The 6,618-nt window shown below is 31.9% G+C and overlaps 1 long non-coding RNA gene across 2 annotated transcripts; it reads left to right on the forward strand.

Annotated features, from left to right (window-relative positions):
* Positions 1-905: 905 nt before the first annotated feature.
* Positions 906-2,200, forward strand: LOC126266415 (uncharacterized). 2 transcript variants are annotated; one of them, XR_007548800.1, is made up of 3 exons: positions 906-1,810; positions 2,013-2,057; positions 2,114-2,200. It is a non-coding gene; the product is annotated as an uncharacterized LOC126266415 (long non-coding RNA). The 2 variants fall into 2 exon arrangements; XR_007548801.1 differs by lacking the exon at positions 906-1,810 and adding an exon at positions 1,872-1,936 and having other exon boundaries at positions 2,134-2,200.
* The last annotated feature ends 4,418 nt before the right edge of the window (positions 2,201-6,618 follow it).

Below are 6,618 nucleotides of genomic sequence, written 5' to 3' on the forward strand. Positions count from 1 at the left end.
ATTTCAGCTATGTACTGTTAGACAAATATTTTGTCTTGTTTCTTATTTATTCAACGCACAATTAACTAAGATATATTTTTATTTATTTATCAAAATCACTTGTAATTACTTTGTTATTATTCCAATTTTAAATATTTAAGTTAAAGAAAGATGTGACAATTTCATTATACACGTTATTATAATTTTTATATTTTAGGTATTATGACAAGCTGCTCTAAAATATAAAGCGTTTAGTATGGATTTTCTACAGCCATTATCACAAGAATTAACCAAGTACGGCCGGTATCAGGTAGAATATATTAAGCTTCATTCACATAAGATTGGTACAGTGGTAGTGTTTTTGTACTGCGGTGGTAGCGGTAATTTCTAAATGAAGTTTCATTGGTATTATACAGGCTTGTGTAATCATCATATTTATTTTAAAACAGACATACATAGATTATAAAGAAAATTTTAAGTAAATAAATAACATTAAATAAACATGTACGGACACAGTACCTAATGTATTTAAGCTAGGTCCCCAACACCAACTTTGTGTACTACACACACAAATACACTTCAACTGCACCAACGTTTATGTGAATAAACTATTAGTATCTGTGTACCAGATACTGAAAATTACTCGCTTAAATTTAAAAATTAAAATAATAAGTAATCATGTATGTTTCTTAAAATAGGTAATATTTTAAGCAACAAGTATAAATTACGATTTATGTTATGTAAATTATATTAAAATGTAGATATTAGGGAGTATATTATAGATATTCATTATTATCAAAAATAAGGTTTATAACCTGCTTCTCTACAAACATTGGATTTGTTAATTTGACAATTGTTTTAAGCATTTATTAAAAACAACGTGGTTTGTTGGCTGTGTTGTTTCTTAAATCATTTCATCATTTCAAATTGACTATCAAGTCAATTCAAATTGACTATCAAGTTAATATCAATATATCTAATATCAATTAGTATGTGTGGTATTACAATTTGTACTCCTGTGTTTCCTTCTGTGGGATAGGGTGTTTGGTTGTTATTGCAATTTTCACTTTTTGTATTTTTCTTGTCATCATTGTCATCGATGTGTTTCATTAACTGAAGTTGCAGGAATCCCTTTACAAATTGAAACTTTACTTAGTCTACCTTCACTTCATATATTTAACAACCCAACCAAGATCAAAGCGAGAACCTGTCAACGCTAATAAAATTACTAAATCTGAAACCACAACAACAAAAGCTCAACTAATCGTTTTGGCTCAGATTTCAGAATATCTAAAAGATACTCCTTACCACAGTCTATGGTCCATTCAGCAAGATGCTGTTCTCGAGCTACTTTTGTTATGATGATACTTTCAATCCTTTTGAGTACATACCTGTCACTATCCAAACTGTTGCCTCATAAGGGTCCATAAATTCATAGATTGACCTTTAGCGATGGGTTCGCTAAGGAGTTTGTGTGTGATCCTCAGGAATATTCTTTGTGTTGAATAATAATGCGTTGTTTATTGCAACGATGTTTATTGATCACTGACATTGACATGGACACAGGGCGAAAGGAAAGTATCGGGGAGTTGTGTGAACGAATTGCCAGGATGCACGCGGACTACTCACCAGGATATATGAAACTGAGCTCTCGAGTCAGGGTGCTCGGGCTATTTAAGAGCGCCCTGGCATATTTACCTCTCGTGAGCCTTCCCAGAAGATGCACTACCTAACATAGTAAACGTATATCTCCACAGATGATATTCCCACATCTGGTAGGCCTTTCTCGGTATTCGAAACCTAAATCTACAATTTCAAAAGACCTCAAACCGTAAGCTAATTAATATATCTAAAATGTTTGTTGAAAAATCAAATTTGAATATATATTCTAGCCCCTCTTCTCCTCCAACTCATAATTCTGGCACTGCGACAACTTCAAGAGACCTCAAACCTTAAGGTAATTAATATATTTAAAAAGTTTGTTGAAAAACATAATCTGAATATACATTTTAACCCCTGTTCTCTTCCAACAGACAATTCTGGCAATACGACAATTTCAAAAGACACCCAATCTTAAGGTAATTAATATATTTAAAAAATTTATTGAAAAACCCAATCTGAATATACACCTTAGCCCCTGTTCTCTTCTAACAGACAATTCCGGGACTACGACAATTTCAAAAGACACCCAATCTTAAGGTAATTAATATATTTAAAATGTGTGTGAAAAATCTAATCTGAATATATTTTGTAGCCCCTGTTCTCCTCCAACGTAAAATTCTGGCACTGCGACAACTTCAAAAGACCATAAACATTATGGTAATTATCATATTTAAAAGGTATTTTGAAAAATTTTATCTGAATATGTATTTTAGCCTATGTTCTCCTCCAACCTACAATTGTGGCACTGCGACAAATTCAAAAGACCTCAAACCGTAAGGTAATTAATCTGAATATACATTTTAGACCCTGTTCTCTTCTAACAGACAATTCCGGCACTATGACAATTTCATAAGACGCCCAATCTTAAGGTAATTAATATATTTAAAACGTTTGTTGAAAAGTCTAGTCCGAATATATTTTTCAGCCCCTGTTCTCCAACTTACCATTCTAGCACTGCGACAACTTCAAAAGACCACGTGCCGTAAGGTAATTAATATATTTATAAAATTTATTGAAAAACCTAATCTGAATATACATTTTAGCCCCTGTTCTCTTCCAACAGATAATTCCGGCACTACGACAATTTCAAAAGACATCCAATCTTAAGGTAATTAATATATTTAAATTGTTTGTTGAAAAATCTAATCCGAATATATATTTCAGCCCCTGTTCACCAACTTACCATTCCAGCACTGCGACAACTTCAAAAGACCTCAAACTGTAAGGTAATTAATATATTTAAAAAGTTTGTTGAATAATATTATCTGAATATATATTTCAGCCCCTGTTCTCCAACTTACCATTCTGGCACTGCGACAATTTCATAAGATCTCAAACCGTAAGCTCATTAATATATTTAAAAGGTTTGTTGAAAAATCAAATGTGAATATATATTCTAGCCCCTTTTCTCCTCCAACACACAATTCTGGCACTGCTAAAACCTGTTCTCCTCCAACGTACCATTCTGGCTCTGCGAAAACTTCAAAAGATCTCAAAGCGTAAGGTAATTAATATATTTAAAAAGTTTGTTGAATAATTTTATCTGAATATATATTTCAGCCCCTGTTCTCCAACTTACCATTCTAGCACAGCGACAACTTCAAAAGACCTCGTGCCGTAAGGTAATTAATATATTTAAAAAATTTATTGAAAAACCTAATCTGAATATACATTTTTGCCCCTGTTCTCTTCCAACAGGTAATTCCGGCACTACGACAATTTCAAAAGACACCCAATCTTAAGGTAATTAATATATTTAAAATGTTTGTTGAAAAATCTAATCCGAATATTTATTTCAGACCTTGTTCTCCAACTTACCATTCCAGCACTGCGACAACTTCGAAAGACCTCAAACCGTAAGGAAATTAATATATTTAAAAAGTTTGTTAAAAAATATTATCTGAATATATATTTCAGCCTCTGTTCTCCATTCTAACACTGCGACTACTTCAAAAGACCTCATGCCGTAAGGTAATTATTATATTTAAAAAATTTATTGAAAAACATAATCTGAATATACATTTTAGCCATTTTCTCTTCCAACAGACAATTCCGGCACTACGACAATTTCAAAAGACATCCAATCTTAAGGTAATTAATATATTTAAAATGTTTGTTGAAAAATCTAATCTGAATATATATTTCAGCCCCTCTTCTCCAACTTACCATTCTAGCACTGCGACAACTTCAAAAGACCTCGTGCCGTAGGGTAATTAATATATTTAAAATGTTTGATGAAAAATCTAATCTGAATATAAATTTCAGCCCCTGTTCTCCCCCAATATTCAATTCTGCCACTGTGACGAATGCAAAAGTCCTGAAAACCTAAGGTAATTAATATATTTAAAAAATTTATTGAAAAACCTTATCTGAAAATACAATTTAGACCCTTTTCTCTTCTTACAGAAAATTCCGGCACTACGACCTTTTGAAAAGGCCTGAAAACCTAAGGTAATTAATATATTTTAAAAGTTTGTTGAAAAATCTAATTTGAATATATATTCTATCCCCTCTTCGCCTCCAACACAAAATTCTGGCACTACGACAACTTCAGGAGACCTCAAATCGTAAGGTAATTAATATATTTTGAAGTTGTCGCAGAGCCAGAATTGTATGTTGGAGGAGAAGAGGGGCAGAAATGTATATTCAGATTAGAGTTTTCAACAAACTTCTTAAATACCCTAGTTATCTTACGGTTTGAGGTCTTTTGAAATTGTCGCAGAGCCAGAATTGTACGTTGGAGGAGCACTGGGGCTACAACATTTATTCAGAATAGAATTTTCAACAAACTTTATATATATATATTAATTACCATACGGTTTGAGGTATTTTGAAGTTGTGACAGAGCTAGAATTGTACGTTGGTGAAGAACAGGTGCTAAAATATAAATTCAAATCAGATTTTTCAACAAATTTATAAATATATTAATTACCTTACGGTTTGAGGTCTTTTGAAGTTGTCGCAGAGTCAGAATTGTACGTTGGAGGAGTAGAGGGGCTGAAATATATATTCAAATTAGACTTTTCAACAAACTTTTTAAATATATTATATACTTTACGGTTTGAGGTCTTTTGAAATTGTCGTAGTGCCAGAATTTTGTGTTGGAGGCGATGAGGGGCTAGATTTTCAAATTAGATTTTTTAACAAACTTTATAAATATATTAATTACCTGACGGTTTGAGGTATTTTGAAGTTTCCGCAGTGCCAGAATTTAGTGTTGGGGGCGTACAGGGGCTAGAATATATATTCAGATTAAATTTTTCAAAAAACATTTGGATAATTTAATTACCTTACGGTTTGAGATACTTTGAATTTGACGCAGTGCCATAATTGTATGTTGAAGGAGAACAGGAGCTGAAATAAATATTCAGATTAGAATTGTCAATGAATATTATAAATAAATTAATTACCTCACGGTTTGAGGTATTTTGAAGTTGTCGCACAGCCAGAATTGTACGTTGGAGAAGAAGAGGTGCTAAAATATAAATTCAAATTAGATTTTTCAACAAACTTTATAAATATATTAATTACCTTACGGTTTGAGGTATTATGAAGTTGTCGCAGTGCCAGAATTGTACATTGGAGGAGAACATGGGCTGAAATATATATTTAGATTAGATTTTTCAACAATCATTTTAAATATTTTAATTACCTTATGATTTGAGGTCTCTTGAAATTGTCGTAGTGCCAGAATTTTGCGTTGGAGGTGAAGAGGGGCTAGATTATATATTCAAATTAGATTTTTCAACCAACTTTTTAAAAATATTAATTACCTTACGGTTTGAGGTTCTCTGAATTTGTCGCAGTGCCAGAATTGTACGTTGAAGGAAAAGAGGGGCTGAAATTTTTATTGTGATTAGATTTTTCAACAAACTTTTGAAATATATTAATTACCTTACGGTTTAAGGTCTTTTGAATTTGTCGCAGTGTCGGAATTGTACGTTGGAGGAGAAGAGGGGCTGAAATATATATTCAGATTAGAGTTTTCAATTAACTTCTTAAATATCCTAGTTATCTTGCAGTTTGATGATGTTTGAAGTTGTCGCAGAGCCAGAATTGTATATTGGAGGAGAAAAGGGGCAGAAATATATATTCAAATTAGATTTTTCAACAAACTTTTTAAATACATTAAACACCTTACGGTTTGAGGTCTTTTGTAGTTGTAGCACAGCCAGAATTGTACGTTGAAGAAGAACAGGTGCTAAAATATAAATTCTAATTAGATTTTTCAACAAACTTTATAAATATATTAATTACCTTACGGCTTGAGGTATTATGAAGTTGTCGCAGTGCCAGAATTGTACGTTCAAGGAGAACAGGGGCTGAAATATATATTTAGATTAGATTTTTCGACAAACTTTTTAAATATATTAATTACATTACGATTTGAGGCCTCTTGAAGTTGCCGCAGTGCTAGAATTTAGTGTTGGAGGCGAAGAGGGGGTGAAATATATATTCAGATTAAAATTTTCAATGATTATTATAAATATATTAATTATCTTACGATTTGATGTCTTTGGATGTTGTCGCAGTCCCAGAATTGCACGTTGTGGGAGAACAGGGGCTGAATTATCTATTAAGATTAGATTTTTCAACAAACTCTTTAAATATATTTATTACCTCACGTTGGATATTTGTTGAAAGTGTCGCATTGCCTGAATTCTATGTTGGAGCAGAACTGGTCTAAAATATATATTCAGATAAGAATTTTCATTATACTTTTTCAACAAACTTTTTAGATATATTAATTAACTTACGGTTTGAGGTATTTTGAAGTTGTCGCAGTGCCAAAATTGTGTGTTGGAGGAGAAGGTAGACTAGAATATATATTCAGATTTGATTTTTCAACAAACATTTTGAATATATTGATTACCTCACGGTTTGAGGTATTTTGAATATTTCTCCTTGTCACAATTATAGGTTTGATGAGAGCAGGGGCTAAAATATATATTCATATATATATATATATATATATTA

This window comes from Aethina tumida, chromosome 8 (assembly GCF_024364675.1).
Source record: "Aethina tumida isolate Nest 87 chromosome 8, icAetTumi1.1, whole genome shotgun sequence".
Lineage (NCBI taxonomy): Eukaryota > Metazoa > Arthropoda > Insecta > Coleoptera > Nitidulidae > Aethina > Aethina tumida.